Below are 18,591 nucleotides of genomic sequence, written 5' to 3'. Positions count from 1 at the left end.
CTGATTAAAAAGGCTTATTTCAGCAACTTAGACTTATTAAATAGGCCTATTAAATAGGCTTATTAAATAGACTTATTAAATAGGCTCATTAAATACTTATTAAATAGGCTTATTAAATAGGCTTATTAAATAGACTTATTAAATAGGCTCAATAAATAGGCATATTAAATAGGCTTATTAAATAGGCTCAATAAATAGGCTTAGTAAATAGGCTTATTAAATAGGCTTATTAAAAAGACGTATTAAATAGGCTTATTAAATAGGCTCAATATATAGGCTTATTAAATAGGCTCAATAAATAGGCTTATTAAATAGGCTCAATAAATAGGCTTATTAAATAGGCTCAATAAATAGGCTTATTAAATAGGCTCATTAAATACTTATTAAATAGGCTTATTAAATACGCTTATTAAAAAGGCTTATTAAATAGGCTCAATAAATATGCTTATTAAATAGGCTCAATAAATAGGCTTATTAAATAGGCTCAATAAATAGGCTTATTAAATAGGCTCAATAAATAGGCTCATTAAATAGGTTTATTAAATAGGCTCAATAAATAGGCTTATTAAATAGGCTCAATAAATAGGCTTATTAAATAGGCTCATTAAATACTTATTAAATAGGCTTATTAAATACGCTTATTAAAAAGGCTTATTAAATAGGCTCAATAAATATGCTTATTAAATAGGCTCAATAAATAGGCTTATTAAATAGGCTCAATAAATAGGCTTATTAAATAGGCTCAATATATAGGCTTATTAAATAGGCTCAATAAATAGGCTTATTAAATAGGCTCAATAAATAGGCTTATTAAATAGGCTCATTAAATACTTATTAAATAGGCTTATTAAATAGGCTTATTAAATAGGCTTATTAAATACGCTTATTAAAAAGGCTTATTAAATAGGCTCAATAAATATGCTTATTAAATAGGCTCAATAAATAGGCTTATTAAATAGGCTCAATAAATAGGCTTATTAAATAGGCTCAATAAATAGGCTCATTAAATAGGCTCATTAAATACTTATTAAATAGGCTTATTAAATAGACTTATTAAATAGGCTTATTAAAAAGGCTTATTAAATAGACTTATTAAATAGGCTCATTAAATACTTAATAAATAGGCTTATTAAATAGGCTTATTAAATAGACGTATTAAATAGGCTCAATAAATAGGCTTATTAAATAGGCTTATTAAATAGGCTCAATAAATAGGCGTGTTAAATAGGCTTATTAAATAGGCTTATTAAATAGACTTATTAAATAGGCTTATTAAATAGGCTCAATAAATAGGCTTATTAAATAGGCTCAATAAATAGGCTCATTAAATAGGCTCATTAAATACTTATTAAATAGGCTTATTAAATAGACTTATTAAATAGGCTTATTAAAAAGGCTTATTAAATAGACTTATTAAATAGGCTCATTAAATACATATTAAATATGTTTATTAAATAGGCATATTAAATAGGCTTATTAAATAGGCTTATTAAATAGGCTTAATAAATAGGCTTATTAAATAGACTTATTAAATATCCTCATTAAATAGGCTTATTTGAGCAACTTAGGCTTATTAAATAGCCTAATTAAGTAGGCTTATTTCAGCAAATTGGGCTTATTAAATAGGCTTATTTCAGCAACTTACGCTGATTAAAAAGGCTTATTTCAGCAACTTAGACTTATTAAATAGCCTTATTTCAGCAACTTAGACTCATTAAATAGGCTTATTTCAGCAACTTATGCTTATTAAATATACTTATTTCAGCAACTTAGGCTTATTAAATAGGCTTATTTCAGGAACTTAGACTTATTAAATAGCCTTATTTTTCACAACTTAGGCTTATTAACTAGGCTTATTTCAGCAACTTAGGCTTATTAAATAGCCTCATTTCAGCAACTTAGATTTATTAAATAGGCTTATTTCAGCAACTTAGGCTTATTAAATAGGCTTATTCAGCAACTTAGGCTTATTAAATAGGCTTATTTCAGCAACTTAGGCTTATTAAATAGGCTCATTCAGAAAAATAGACTTATTAAATAGGCTTATTTCAGCAACTTAGACTTATTAAATAGGCCTATTAAATAGGCTTATTAAATAGACTTATTAAATAGGCTCATTAAATACTTATTAAATAGGCTTATTAAATAGGCTTATTAAATAGACTTATTAAATAGGCTCAATAAATAGGCTTATTAAATAGGCTTATTAAATAGGCTCAATAGATAGGCTTATTAAATAGGCTTATTAAATAGGCTTATTAAATAGACTTATTAAATAGGCTTATTAAATAGGCTCAATAAATAGGCTTATTAAATAGGCTCAATAAATAGGTTTATTAAATAGGCTCAATAAATAGGCTTATTAAATAGGCTCAATAAATAGGCTTATTAAATAGGCTCATTAAATACTTATTAAATAGGCTTATTAAATAGGCTTATTAAATAGGCTTATTAAATACGCTTATTAAAAAGGCTTATTAAATAGGCTCAATAAATATGCTTATTAAATAGGCTCAATAAATAGGCTTATTAAATAGGCTCAATAAATAGGCTTATTAAATAGGCTCAATAAATAGGCTCATTAAATAGGCTCATTAAATACTTATTAAATAGGCTTATTAAATAGACTTATTAAATAGGCTTATTAAAAAGGCTTATTAAATAGACTTATTAAATAGGCTCATTAAATACTTATTAAATATGTTTATTAAATAGGCGTATTAAATAGGCTTTTTAAATAAGCTTATTAAATAGGCTCAATAAATAGGCTTATTAAATAGGCTTATTAAATAGGCTTATTAAATAGACTTATTAAATAGGCTCAATAAATTGGCTTATTAAATAGGCTCAATAAATGGGCTTATTAAATAGGCCTATTAAATAGGCTTATTAAATAGGCTTATTTCAGCAACTTAGGCTCATTAAATAGCCTTATTAAATAGGCTTATTAAATAGACTTATTAAATAGGCTCATTAAATACTTAATAAATAGGCTTATTAAATAGGCTTATTAAATAGACGTATTAAATAGGCTCAATAAATAGGCTTATTAAATAGGCTTATTAAATAGGCTCAATAAATAGGCGTGTTAAATAGGCTTATTAAATAGGCTTATTAAATAGACTTATTAAATAGGCTTATTAAATAGGCTCAATAAATAGGCTTATTAAATAGGCTCAATAAATAGGCTCATTAAATAGGCTCATTAAATACTTATTAAATAGGCTTATTAAATAGACTTATTAAATAGGCTTATTAAAAAGGCTTATTAAATAGACTTATTAAATAGGCTCATTAAATACATATTAAATATGTTTATTAAATAGGCATATTAAATAGGCTTATTAAATAGGCTTATTAAATAGGCTTAATAAATAGGCTTATTAAATAGACTTATTAAATATCCTCATTAAATAGGCTTATTTGAGCAACTTAGGCTTATTAAATAGCCTAATTAAGTAGGCTTATTTCAGCAAATTGGGCTTATTAAATAGGCTTATTTCAGCAACTTACGCTGATTAAAAAGGCTTATTTCAGCAACTTAGACTTATTAAATAGCCTTATTTCAGCAACTTAGACTCATTAAATAGGCTTATTTCAGCAACTTATGCTTATTAAATATACTTATTTCAGCAACTTAGGCTTATTAAATAGGCTTATTTCAGGAACTTAGACTTATTAAATAGCCTTATTTTTCACAACTTAGGCTTATTAACTAGGCTTATTTCAGCAACTTAGGCTTTTTAAATAGCCTCATTTCAGCAACTTAGATTTATTAAATAGGCTTATTTCAGCAACTTAGGCTTATTAAATAGGCTTATTCAGCAACTTAGGCTTATTAAATAGGCTTATTTCAGCAACTTAGGCTTATTAAATAGGCTCATTCAGAAAAATAGACTTATTAAATAGGCTTATTTCAGCAACTTAGACTTATTAAATAGGCCTATTAAATAGGCTTATTAAATAGACTTATTAAATAGGCTCATTAAATACTTATTAAATAGGCTTATTAAATAGGCTTATTAAATAGACTTATTAAATAGGCTCAATAAATAGGCTTATTAAATAGGCTTATTAAATAGGCTCAATAGATAGGCTTATTAAATAGGCTTATTAAATAGGCTTATTAAATAGACTTATTAAATAGGCTTATTAAATAGGCTCAATAAATAGGCTTATTAAATAGGCTCAATAAATAGGTTTATTAAATAGGCTCAATAAATAGGCTTATTAAATAGGCTCAATAAATAGGCTTATTAAATAGGCTCATTAAATAGGCTTATTAAATAGGCTCAATAAATAGGCTCATTAAATAGGCTCATTAAATACTTATTAAATAGGCTTATTAAATAGACTTATTAAATAGGCTTATTAAAAAGGCTTATTAAATAGACTTATTAAATAGGCTCATTAAATACTTATTAAATATGTTTATTAAATAGGCGTATTAAATAGGCTTTTTAAATAAGCTTATTAAATAGGCTTAATAAATAGGCTTATTAAATAGACTTATTAAATAGCCTCATTAAATAGACTTATTAAATAGGCTCAATAAATTGGCTTATTAAATAGGCTCAATAAATGGGCTTATTAAATAGGCCTATTAAATAGGCTTATTAAATAGGCTTATTTCAGCAACTTAGGCTCATTAAATAGCCTTATTAAATAGGCTTATTAAATAGACTTATTAAATAGGCTCATTAAATACTTAATAAATAGGCTTATTAAATAGGCTTATTAAATAGACGTATTAAATAGGCTCAATAAATAGGCTTATTAAATAGGCTTATTAAATAGGCTCAATAAATAGGCGTGTTAAATAGGCTTATTAAATAGGCTTATTAAATAGACTTATTAAATAGGCTTATTAAATAGGCTCAATAAATAGGCTTATTAAATAGGCTCAATAAATAGGCTCATTAAATAGGCTCATTAAATACTTATTAAATAGGCTTATTAAATAGACTTATTAAATAGGCTTATTAAAAAGGCTTATTAAATAGACTTATTAAATAGGCTCATTAAATACATATTAAATATGTTTATTAAATAGGCATATTAAATAGGCTTATTAAATAGGCTTATTAAATAGGCTTAATAAATAGGCTTATTAAATAGACTTATTAAATATCCTCATTAAATAGGCTTATTTGAGCAACTTAGGCTTATTAAATAGCCTAATTAAGTAGGCTTATTTCAGCAAATTGGGCTTATTAAATAGGCTTATTTCAGCAACTTACGCTGATTAAAAAGGCTTATTTCAGCAACTTAGACTTATTAAATAGCCTTATTTCAGCAACTTAGACTCATTAAATAGGCTTATTTCAGCAACTTATGCTTATTAAATATACTTATTTCAGCAACTTAGGCTTATTAAATAGGCTTATTTCAGGAACTTAGACTTATTAAATAGCCTTATTTTTCACAACTTAGGCTTATTAACTAGGCTTATTTCAGCAACTTAGGCTTTTTAAATAGCCTCATTTCAGCAACTTAGATTTATTAAATAGGCTTATTTCAGCAACTTAGGCTTATTAAATAGGCTTATTCAGCAACTTAGGCTTATTAAATAGGCTTATTTCAGCAACTTAGGCTTATTAAATAGGCTCATTCAGAAAAATAGACTTATTAAATAGGCTTATTTCAGCAACTTAGACTTATTAAATAGGCCTATTAAATAGGCTTATTAAATAGACTTATTAAATAGGCTCATTAAATACTTATTAAATAGGCTTATTAAATAGGCTTATTAAATAGACTTATTAAATAGGCTCAATAAATAGGCTTATTAAATAGGCTTATTAAATAGGCTCAATAGATAGGCTTATTAAATAGGCTTATTAAATAGGCTTATTAAATAGACTTATTAAATAGGCTTATTAAATAGGCTCAATAAATAGGCTTATTAAATAGGCTCAATAAATAGGTTTATTAAATAGGCTCAATAAATAGGCTTATTAAATAGGCTCAATAAATAGGCTTATTAAATAGGCTCATTAAATAGGCTTATTAAATAGGCTCAATAAATAGGCTCATTAAATAGGCTCATTAAATACTTATTAAATAGGCTTATTAAATAGACTTATTAAATAGGCTTATTAAAAAGGCTTATTAAATAGACTTATTAAATAGGCTCATTAAATACTTATTAAATATGTTTATTAAATAGGCGTATTAAATAGGCTTTTTAAATAAGCTTATTAAATAGGCTTAATAAATAGGCTTATTAAATAGACTTATTAAATAGCCTCATTAAATAGGCTTATTTTAGCAACTTAGGCTTATTAAATAGGTTTATTTCAGCAACTTAGACTTATTAAATAGCCTTATTAAATAGGCTTATTTCAGCAACTTAGGCTTATTAAATAAGCTTATTTCAGCAACTTATGCTTATTAAATAGCCTTATTAAACAGGTTTATTTCAGCAACTTAGGCTTATTAAATAACATTTTTAAATAGGTTTATTTCAGCAACTTAGACTTATTAAATATACCTTTTTAAATAGGCTTAGTTCAGAAACTTAGGCTTATTAAATAGGCTTATTTCAGCAACTTAGGCTTATTAAATAGCCTTATTTCAGCAACTTAGACTTATTAAATAGGCTTATTCAGCAACTTAGGCTTATTAAATAGCCTTATTAAATAGGCTTATTTCAGCAACTTAGACTTATTAAATAGGTTTATTCAGCAACTTATGCTTATTAAATAGGCTTATTCAGCCACTTAGGCTTATTAAATAGGCTTATTTCAGCAATTTAGGCTTATTAAATAGGCTCATTCAGCAACTTAGGCTTATTAAATAGGCTTATTTCAGCAACTTAGACTTATTAAATAGGCCTATTAAATAGGCTTATTAAATAGGCTTATTTCAGCAAATTAGACTTATTAAATAGGCCTATTAAATAGGCTTATTAAATAGGCTTATTTCAGCAACTTAGGCTTATTAAATAGCCTTATTAAATAGGCTTATTTCAGCAACTTAGGCTTATTAAATAGGCTTATTTCAGCAACTTAGACTTATTAAATAGCCTTATTTCAGCAACTTACGCTTATTAAATAGGCTTATTTCAGCAACTTAGGCTTATTAAATAGCCTAATTAAGTAGGCTTATTTCAGCAACTTGGGCTTATTAAATAGGCTTATTTCAGCAACTTACGCTGATTAAAAAGGCTTATTTCAGCAACTTAGACTTATTAAATAGGCCTATTAAATAGGCTTATTAAATAGACTTATTAAATAGGCTCATTAAATACTTATTAAATAGGCTTATTAAATAGGCTTATTAAATAGACTTATTAAATAGGCTCAATAAATAGGCATATTAAATAGGCTTATTAAATAGGCTCAATAAATAGGCTTAGTAAATAGGCTTATTAAATAGGCTTATTAAAAAGACGTATTAAATAGGCTTATTAAATAGGCTCAATATATAGGCTTATTAAATAGGCTCAATAAATAGGCTTATTAAATAGGCTCAATAAATAGGCTTATTAAATAGGCTCAATAAATAGGCTTATTAAATAGGCTCATTAAATACTTATTAAATAGGCTTATTAAATAGACTTATTAAATAGACGTATTAAATAGGCTTATTAAATAGACTTATTAAATAGGCTTTTTAAAAAGGCTTATTAAATAGACGTATTAAATAGGCTCATTAAATACTTATTAAATATGTTTATTAAATAGGCGATTTAAATAGGCTTATTAAATAGGCTTATTAAATAGGCTTATTAAATAGGCTTATTCAGCAACTTAGGCTTATTAAATAGGCTTATTTCAGCAACTTAGGCTTATTAAATAGGCTCATTCAGAAAAATAGACTTATTAAATAGGCTTATTTCAGCAACTTAGACTTATTAAATAGGCCTATTAAATAGGCTTATTAAATAGACTTATTAAATAGGCTCATTAAATACTTATTAAATAGGCTTATTAAATAGGCTTATTAAATAGACTTATTAAATAGGCTCAATAAATAGGCTTATTAAATAGGCTTATTAAATAGGCTCAATAGATAGGCTTATTAAATAGGCTTATTAAATAGGCTTATTAAATTGACTTATTAAATAGGCTTATTAAATAGGCTCAATAAATAGGCTTATTAAATAGGCTCAATAAATAGGTTTATTAAATAGGCTCAATAAATAGGCTTATTAAATAGGCTCAATAAATAGGCTTATTAAATAGGCTCATTAAATACTTATTAAATAGGCTTATTAAATAGGCTTATTAAATAGGCTTATTAAATACGCTTATTAAATAGGCTTATTAAATAGACTTATTAAATAGGCTCAATAAATAGGCTTATTAAATAGGCTTATTAAATAGGCTTATTAAATAGGCTTATTAAATTGACTTATTAAATAGGCTTATTAAATAGGCTTATTAAATAGGCTTATTAAATAGGCTCAATAAATAGGTTTATTAAATAGGCTCAATAAATAGGCTTATTAAATAGGCTCAATAAATAGGCTTATTAAATAGACTTATTAAATATCCTCATTAAATAGGCTTATTTGAGCAACTTAGGCTTATTAAATAGCCTAATTAAGTAGGCTTATTTCAGCAAATTGGGCTTATTAAATAGGCTTATTTCAGCAACTTACGCTGATTAAAAAGGCTTATTTCAGCAACTTAGACTTATTAAATAGCCTTATTTCAGCAACTTAGACTCATTAAATAGGCTTATTTCAGCAACTTATGCTTATTAAATATACTTATTTCAGCAACTTAGGCTTATTAAATAGGCTTATTTCAGGAACTTAGACTTATTAAATAGCCTTATTTTTCACAACTTAGGCTTATTAACTAGGCTTATTTCAGCAACTTAGGCTTATTAAATAGCCTCATTTCAGCAACTTAGATTTATTAAATAGGCTTATTTCAGCAACTTAGGCTTATTAAATAGGCTTATTCAGCAACTTAGGCTTATTAAATAGGCTTATTTCAGCAACTTAGGCTTATTAAATAGGCTCATTCAGAAAAATAGACTTATTAAATAGGCTTATTTCAGCAACTTAGACTTATTAAATAGGCCTATTAAATAGGCTTATTAAATAGACTTATTAAATAGGCTCATTAAATACTTATTAAATAGGCTTATTAAATAGGCTTATTAAATAGACTTATTAAATAGGCTCAATAAATAGGCTTATTAAATAGGCTTATTAAATAGGCTCAATAGATAGGCTTATTAAATAGGCTTATTAAATAGGCTTATTAAATAGACTTATTAAATAGGCTTATTAAATAGGCTCAATAAATAGGCTTATTAAATAGGCTCAATAAATAGGTTTATTAAATAGGCTCAATAAATAGGCTTATTAAATAGGCTCAATAAATAGGCTTATTAAATAGGCTCATTAAATACTTATTAAATAGGCTTATTAAATAGGCTTATTAAATAGGCTTATTAAATACGCTTATTAAAAAGGCTTATTAAATAGGCTCAATAAATATGCTTATTAAATAGGCTCAATAAATAGGCTTATTAAATAGGCTCAATAAATAGGCTTATTAAATAGGCTCAATAAATAGGCTCATTAAATAGGCTCATTAAATACTTATTAAATAGGCTTATTAAATAGACTTATTAAATAGGCTTATTAAAAAGGCTTATTAAATAGACTTATTAAATAGGCTCATTAAATACTTATTAAATATGTTTATTAAATAGGCGTATTAAATAGGCTTTTTAAATAAGCTTATTAAATAGGCTTAATAAATAGGCTTATTAAATAGACTTATTAAATAGCCTCATTAAATAGGCTTATTTTAGCAACTTAGGCTTATTAAATAGGTTTATTTCAGCAACTTAGACTTATTAAATAGCCTTATTAAATAGGCTTATTTCAGCAACTTAGGCTTATTAAATAAGCTTATTTCAGCAACTTATGCTTATTAAATAGCCTTATTAAACAGGTTTATTTCAGCAACTTAGGCTTATTAAATAACATTTTTAAATAGGTTTATTTCAGCAACTTAGACTTATTAAATATACCTTTTTAAATAGGCTTAGTTCAGAAACTTAGGCTTATTAAATAGGCTTATTTCAGCAACTTAGGCTTATTAAATAGCCTTATTTCAGCAACTTAGACTTATTAAATAGGCTTATTCAGCAACTTAGGCTTATTAAATAGCCTTATTAAATAGGCTTATTTCAGCAACTTAGACTTATTAAATAGGTTTATTCAGCAACTTATGCTTATTAAATAGGCTTATTCAGCCACTTAGGCTTATTAAATAGGCTTATTTCAGCAACTTAGGCTTATTAAATAGGCTCATTCAGCAACTTAGGCTTATTAAATAGGCTTATTTCAGCAACTTAGACTTATTAAATAGGCCTATTAAATAGGCTTATTAAATAGGCTTATTTCAGCAAATTAGACTTATTAAATAGGCCTATTAAATAGGCTTATTAAATAGGCTTATTTCAGCAACTTAGGCTTATTAAATAGCCTTATTAAATAGGCTTATTTCAGCAACTTAGGCTTATTAAATAGGCTTATTTCAGCAACTTAGACTTATTAAATAGCCTTATTTCAGCAACTTACGCTTATTAAATAGGCTTATTTCAGCAACTTAGGCTTATTAAATAGCCTAATTAAGTAGGCTTATTTCAGCAACTTGGGCTTATTAAATAGGCTTATTTCAGCAACTTACGCTGATTAAAAAGGCTTATTTCAGCAACTTAGACTTATTAAATAGGCCTATTAAATAGGCTTATTAAATAGACTTATTAAATAGGCTCATTAAATACTTATTAAATAGGCTTATTAAATAGGCTTATTAAATAGACTTATTAAATAGGCTCAATAAATAGGCATATTAAATAGGCTTATTAAATAGGCTCAATAAATAGGCTTAGTAAATAGGCTTATTAAATAGGCTTATTAAAAAGACGTATTAAATAGGCTTATTAAATAGGCTCAATATATAGGCTTATTAAATAGGCTCAATAAATAGGCTTATTAAATAGGCTCAATAAATAGGCTTATTAAATAGGCTCAATAAATAGGCTTATTAAATAGGCTCATTAAATACTTATTAAATAGGCTTATTAAATAGACTTATTAAATAGACGTATTAAATAGGCTTATTAAATAGACTTATTAAATAGGCTTTTTAAAAAGGCTTATTAAATAGACGTATTAAATAGGCTCATTAAATACTTATTAAATATGTTTATTAAATAGGCGATTTAAATAGGCTTATTAAATAGGCTTATTAAATAGGCTTATTAAATAGGCTTATTCAGCAACTTAGGCTTATTAAATAGGCTTATTTCAGCAACTTAGGCTTATTAAATAGGCTCATTCAGAAAAATAGACTTATTAAATAGGCTTATTTCAGCAACTTAGACTTATTAAATAGGCCTATTAAATAGGCTTATTAAATAGACTTATTAAATAGGCTCATTAAATACTTATTAAATAGGCTTATTAAATAGGCTTATTAAATAGACTTATTAAATAGGCTCAATAAATAGGCTTATTAAATAGGCGTATTAAATAGGCTCAATAGATAGGCTTATTAAATAGGCTTATTAAATAGGCTTATTAAATTGACTTATTAAATAGGCTTATTAAATAGGCTCAATAAATAGGCTTATTAAATAGGCTCAATAAATAGGTTTATTAAATAGGCTCAATAAATAGGCGTATTAAATAGGCTCAATAAATAGGCTTATTAAATAGGCTCATTAAATACTTATTAAATAGGCTTATTAAATAGGCTTATTAAATAGGCTTATTAAATACGCTTATTAAATAGGCTTATTAAATAGACTTATTAAATAGGCTCAATAAATAGGCTTATTAAATAGGCTTATTAAATAGGCTTATTAAATTGACTTATTAAATAGGCTTATTAAATAGGCTTATTAAATAGGCTTATTAAATAGGCTCAATAAATAGGTTTATTAAATAGGCTCAATAAATAGGCTTATTAAATAGGCTCAATAAATAGGCTTATTAAATAGGCTCATTAAATACTTATTAAATAGGCTTATTAAATAGGCTTATTAAATAGGCTTATTAAATATGCTTATTAAAAAGGCTTATTAAATAGGCTCAATGAATATGCTTATTAAATAGGCTCAATAAATAGGCTTATTAAATAGGCTCAATAAATAGGCTTATTAAATAGGCTCAATAAATAGGCTCATTAAATAGGCTCATTAAATACTTATTAAATAGGCTTATTAAATAGACTTATTAAATAGGCTTATTAAAAAGGCTTATTAAATAGACTTATTAAATAGGCTCATTAAATACTTATTAAATATGTTTATTAAATAGGCGTATTAAATAGGCTTTTTAAATAAGCTTATTAAATAGGCTTAATAAATAGGCTTATTAAATAGACTTATTAAATAGCCTCATTAAATAGGCTTATTTTAGCAACTTAGGCTTATTAAATAGGTTTATTTCAGCAACTTAGACTTATTAAATAGCCTTATTAAATAGGCTTATTTCAGCAACTTAGGCTTATTAAATAAGCTTATTTCAGCAACTTATGCTTATTAAATAGCCTTATTAAACAGGTTTATTTCAGCAACTTAGGCTTATTAAATAACATTTTTAAATAGGTTTATTTCAGCAACTTAGACTTATTAAATATACCTTTTTAAATAGGCTTAGTTCAGAAACTTAGGCTTATTAAATAGGCTTATTTCAGCAACTTAGGCTTATTAAATAGCCTTATTTCAGCAACTTAGACTTATTAAATAGGCTTATTCAGCAACTTAGGCTTATTAAATAGCCTTATTAAATAGGCTTATTTCAGCAACTTAGACTTATTAAATAGGTTTATTCAGCAACTTATGCTTATTAAATAGGCTTATTCAGCCACTTAGGCTTATTAAATAGGCTTATTTCAGCAACTTAGGCTTATTAAATAGGCTCATTCAGCAACTTAGGCTTATTAAATAGGCTTATTTCAGCAACTTAGACTTATTAAATAGGCCTATTAAATAGGCTTATTAAATAGGCTTATTTCAGCAAATTAGACTTATTAAATAGGCCTATTAAATAGGCTTATTAAATAGGCTTATTTCAGCAACTTAGGCTTATTAAATAGGCTTATTAAATAGGCTTATTTCAGCAACTTAGGCTTATTAAATAGGCTTATTTCAGCAACTTAGACTTATTAAATAGCCTTATTTCAGCAACTTACGCTTATTAAATAGGCTTATTTCAGCAACTTAGGCTTATTAAATAGCCTAATTAAGTAGGCTTATTTCAGCAACTTGGGCTTATTAAATAGGCTTATTTCAGCAACTTACGCTGATTAAAAAGGCTTATTTCAGCAACTTAGACTTATTAAATAGGCGTATTAAATAGGCTGATTAAATAGGCTTATTTCAGCAACTTAGACTTATTAAATAGGCCTATTAAATAGGCTTATTAAGTAGACTTATTTAATAGGCTCATTAAATACTTATTAAATAGGCTTATTAAATAGGCTTATTAAATAGACTTATTAAATAGGCTCAATAAATAGGCATATTAAATAGGCTTATTAAATAGGCTCAATAAATAGGCTTATTAAATAGGCTTATTAAATAGGCTTATTAAAAAGACGTATTAAATAGGCTTATTAAATAGGCTCAATAAATAGGCTTATTAAATAGGCTCAATAAATAGGCTTATTAAATAGGCTCAATAAATAGGCTTATTAAATAGGCTCAATAAATAGGCTTATTAAATAGGCTCATTAAATACTTATTAAATAGGCTTATTAAATAGACTTATTAAATAGACGTATTAAATAGGCTTATTAAATAGACTTATTAAATAGGCTTTTTAAAAAGGCTTATTAAATAGACGTATTAAATAGGCTCATTAAATACTTATTAAATATGTTTATTAAATAGGCGATTTAAATAGGCTTATTAAATAGGCTTATTAAATAGGCTTATTAAATAGGCTTATTAAATAGACTTATTAAATAGACTAATTAAATAGGCTTATTTTAGCAACTTAGGCTTATTAAATAGGTTTATTTCAGCAACTTAGACTTATTAAATAGCCTTATTAAATAGGCTTATTTCAGCAACTTAGGCTTATTAAATAAGCTTATTTCAGCAACTTATGCTTATTAAATAGCCTTATTAAACAGGTTTATTTCAGCAACTTAGGCTTATTAAATAGCATTTTTAAATAGGTTTATTTCAGCAACTTAGACTTATTAAATATACCTTTTTAAATAGGCTTAGTTCAGAAACTTAGGCTTATTAAATAGGCTTATTTCAGCAACTTAGGCTAATTAAATAGCCTCATTAAATAGGTTTATTTCAGCAACTTAGGCTTATTAAATAGGCTTATTTCAGCAACTTAAACTTATTAAATAGCCTTATTTCAGCAACGTAGGCTTATTAAATAGCCTTATTTCAGCCATTTAGTCTTATTAAATAGGCTTATTCAGCAACTTAGGCTTATTAAATAGCCTTATTAAATAGGCTTATTTCAGCAACTTAGACTTATTAAATAGGTTTATTCAGCAACTTAAGCTTATTAAATAGGCTTATTCAGCAACTTAGGCTTATTAAATAGGCTTATTTCAGCAACTTAGGCTTATTAAATAGGCTCATTCAGCAACTTAGGCTTATTAAATAGGCTTATTTCAGCAACTTAGACTTATTAAATAGGCCTATTAAATAGGCTTATTAAATAGGCTGATTTCAGCAACTTAGACTTATTAAATAGGCCTATTAAATAGGCTTATTAAATAGGCTTATTAAATAGGCTTATTTCAGCAACTTAGGCTTAGTAAATAGGCTTATTAAATAGGCTTATTTCAGCAACTTAGGCTTATTAAAATAGGCTTATTTCAGCAACTTAGACTTATTAAATAGCCTTATTTCAGCAACTTACGCTTATTAAATAGGCTTATTTCAGCAACTTAGGCTTATTTAATAGCGTAATTAAGTAGGCTTATTTCAGCTACTTGGGCTTATTAAATTCGGCTTATTTCAGCAACTTACGCTGATTAAAAAGGCTTATTTCAGCAACTTAGACTTATTAAATAGCCTTATTTCAGCAACTTAGACTCATTAAATAGGCTTATTTCAGCAACTTATGCTTATTAAATATACTTATTTCAGCAACTTAGGCTTATTAAATAGGCTTATTTCAGGAACTTAGACTTATTAAATAGCCTTATTTTTCACAACTTAGGCTTATTAAATAGGCTTATTTCAGCAACTTAGGCTTATTAAATAACCTCATTTCAGCAACTTAGACTTATTAAATAGGTATATTTCAGCAACTTAGGCTTATTAAATAGGCTTATTCAGCAACTTAGGCTTATTAAATAGGCTTATTTCAGAAACTTAGGCTTATTAAATAGGCTCATTCAGAAACTTAGGCTTATTAAATAGGCTTATTTCAGCAACTTAGACTTATTAAATAGGCCTATTAAATAGGCTTATGAAATAGACTTATTAAATAGGCTCATTAAATACTTATTAAATAGGCTTATTAAATAGGCTTATTAAATAGACTTATTAAATACTTATTAAATAGGCTTATTAAATCGGCTTATTAAATAGACTTATTAAATAGGCTCAATAAATAGGCTTATTAAATAGGCTTATTAAATAGGCTCAATAAATAGGCTTATTAAATAGGCTTATTAAATAGGCTCAATAGATAGGCTTATTAAATAGGCTTATTAAATAGGCTTATTAAATATACTTATTAAATAGGCTTATTAAATAGGCTCAATAAATAGGCTTATTAAATAGGCTCAATAAATAGGCTTATTAAGTAGGCTCAATAAATAGGCTTATTAAATAGGCTCATTAAATACTTATTAAATAGGCTTATTAAATAGACTTATTAAATAGGCTTATTAAATAGGCTTATTAAATAAGCTTATTAAAAAGGCTTATTAAATAGACTTATTAAATAGCCTCATTAAATAGGCTTATTTTAGCAACTTAGGCTTATTAAAATGGCTTATTTCAGCAACTTAGACTTATTAAATAGCCTTATTTCAGCAACTTAGGCTTATTAAATAGGCTTATTTCAGCAACTTAGGCTTATTAAATAGCCTTATTTCAGCAACTTAGACTTATTAAATAGGCTTATTTCAGCAACTTAGGCTTATTAAATAGGCTTATTCAACAACTTAGACTTATTAAATAGGTTTATTCAGCAACTTAGGCTTATTAAATAGGCCTATTCAGCAACTTAGGCTTATTAAATAGGCTTATTTCAGCAACTTAGGCTTATTAAATAGGCTCATTCAGAAACTTAGGCTTATTAAATAGGCTTATTTCAGCAACTTAGACTTATTAAATAGGCCTATCAAATAGGCGTATTAAATAGGCTTATTTCAGCAACTTAGGCTCATTAAATTGCCTTATTAAATAGGCTTATTAAATAGACTTATTAAATAGGCTCATTAAATACTTATTAAATAGGCTTATTAAATAGGCTCATTAAATACTTATTAAATAGGCTTATTAAATAGGCTTATTAAATAGACTTATTAAATAGGCTCAATAAATAGGCTTATTAAATAGGCTTATTAAATAGGCTCAATAAATAGGCGTATTAAATAGGCTCATTAAATAGGCTTATTAAATAGACTTATTAAATAGGCTTATTAAATAGGCTAAATAAATAGGCGTATTAAATAGGCTCAATAAATAGGCTTATTAAATAGGCTCAATAAATAGGCTTATTAAATAGGCTCAATAAATAGGCTTATTAAATAGGCTCATTAAATACTTATTAAGTAGGCTTATTAAATAGACTTATTAAATAGACGTATTAAATAGGCTTATTAAATAGACTTATTAAATAGGCTTTTTAAAAAAGCTTATTAAATAGACGTATTAAATAGGCTCATTAAATACTTATTAAATATGTTTATTAAATAGGCGTATTAAATAGGCTTATTAAATAGGCTTATTAAATAGGCTTATTAAATAGGCTTATTAAATAGACTTATTAAATAGACTAATTAAATAGGCTTATTTTAGCAACTTAGGCTTATTAAATAGGTTTATTTCAGCAACTTAGACTTATTAAATAGCCTTATTAAATAGGCTTATTTCAGCAACTTAGGCTTATTAAATAAGCTTATTTCAGCAACTTATGCTTATTAAATAGCCTTATTAAACAGGTTTATTTCAGCAACTTAGGCTTATTAAATAGCATTTTTAAATAGGTTTATTTCAGCAACTTAGACTTATTAAATATACCTTTTTAAATAGGCTTAGTTCAGAAACTTAGGCTTATTAAATAGGCTTATTTCAGCAACTTAGGCTCATTAAATAGCCTCATTAAATAAGTTTATTTCAGCAACTTAGGCTTATTAAATAGGCTTATTTCAGCAATTTAAACTTATTAAATAGCCTTATTTCAGCGACGTAGGCTTATTAAATAGCCTTATTTCAGCAATTTAGTCTTATTAAATAGGCTTATTCAGCAACTTAGGCTTATTAAATAGCCTTATTAAATAGGCTTATTTCAGCAACTTAGACTTATTAAATAGGTTTATTCAGCAACTTAAGCTTATTAAATAGGCTTATTCAGCAACTTAGGCTTATTAAATAGGCTTATTTCAGCAACTTAGGCTTATTAAATAGGCTCATTCAGCAACTTAGGCTTATTAAATATGCTTATTTCAGCAACTTAGACTTATTAAATAGGCCTATTAAATAGGCTTATTAAATAGGCTGATTTCAGCAACTTAGACTTATTAAATAGGCCTATTAAATAGGCTTATTAAATAGGCTTATTAAATAGGCTTATTTCAGCAACTTAGTAAATATGCTTATTAAATAGGCTTATTTCAGCAACTTAGGCTTATTAAATAGGCTTATTTCAGCAACTTAGACTTATTAAATAGCCTTATTTCAGCAACTTACGCTTATTAAATAGGCTTATTTCAGCAACTTAGGCTTATTAAATAGCCTAATTAAGTAGGCTTATTTCAGCAACTTGGGCTTATTAAATAGGCTTATTTCAGCAACTTATGCTGATTAAAAAGGCTTATTTCAGCAACTTAGACTTATTAAATAGCCTTATTTCAGCAACTTAGACTCATTAAATAGGCTTATTTCAGCAACTTATGCTTATTAAATATAATTATTTCAGCAACTTAGGCTTATTAAATAGGCTTATTTCAGGAACTTAGACTTATTAAATAGCCTTATTTTTCACAACTTAGGCTTATTAAATAGGTTTATTTCAGCAACTTAGGCTTATTAAATAGCCTCATTTCAGCAACTTAGACTTATTAAATAGGCTTATTTCAGCAACTTAGGCTTATTAAATAGGCTTATTCAGCAACTTAGGCTTATTAAATAGGCTTATTTCAGCAACTTAGGCTTATTAAATAGGCTCATTCAGAAACTTAGGCTTATTAAATAGGCTTATTTCAGCAACTTAGACTTATTAAATAGGCCTATTAAATGGGCTTATTAAATAGGCTTATTAAATAGACTTATTAAATACTTATTAAATAGGCTTATTAAATCGGCTTATTAAATAGACTTATTAAATAGGCTCAATAAATAGGCTTATTAAATAGGCTTATTAAATAGGCTCAATAAATAGGCTTATTAAATAGG

Source organism: Petromyzon marinus, unplaced genomic scaffold, assembly GCF_048934315.1.
Source record: "Petromyzon marinus isolate PM22_M1 ecotype Great Lakes invasive population unplaced genomic scaffold, UKy_Petmar_22M1.pri1.0 PM_G_Scaffold_145, whole genome shotgun sequence".
Classification (NCBI taxonomy): domain Eukaryota; kingdom Metazoa; phylum Chordata; class Hyperoartia; order Petromyzontiformes; family Petromyzontidae; genus Petromyzon; species Petromyzon marinus.
The sequence above is the reverse complement of the archived record's forward strand: the minus strand, read 5'-3'. Positions refer to the sequence as shown.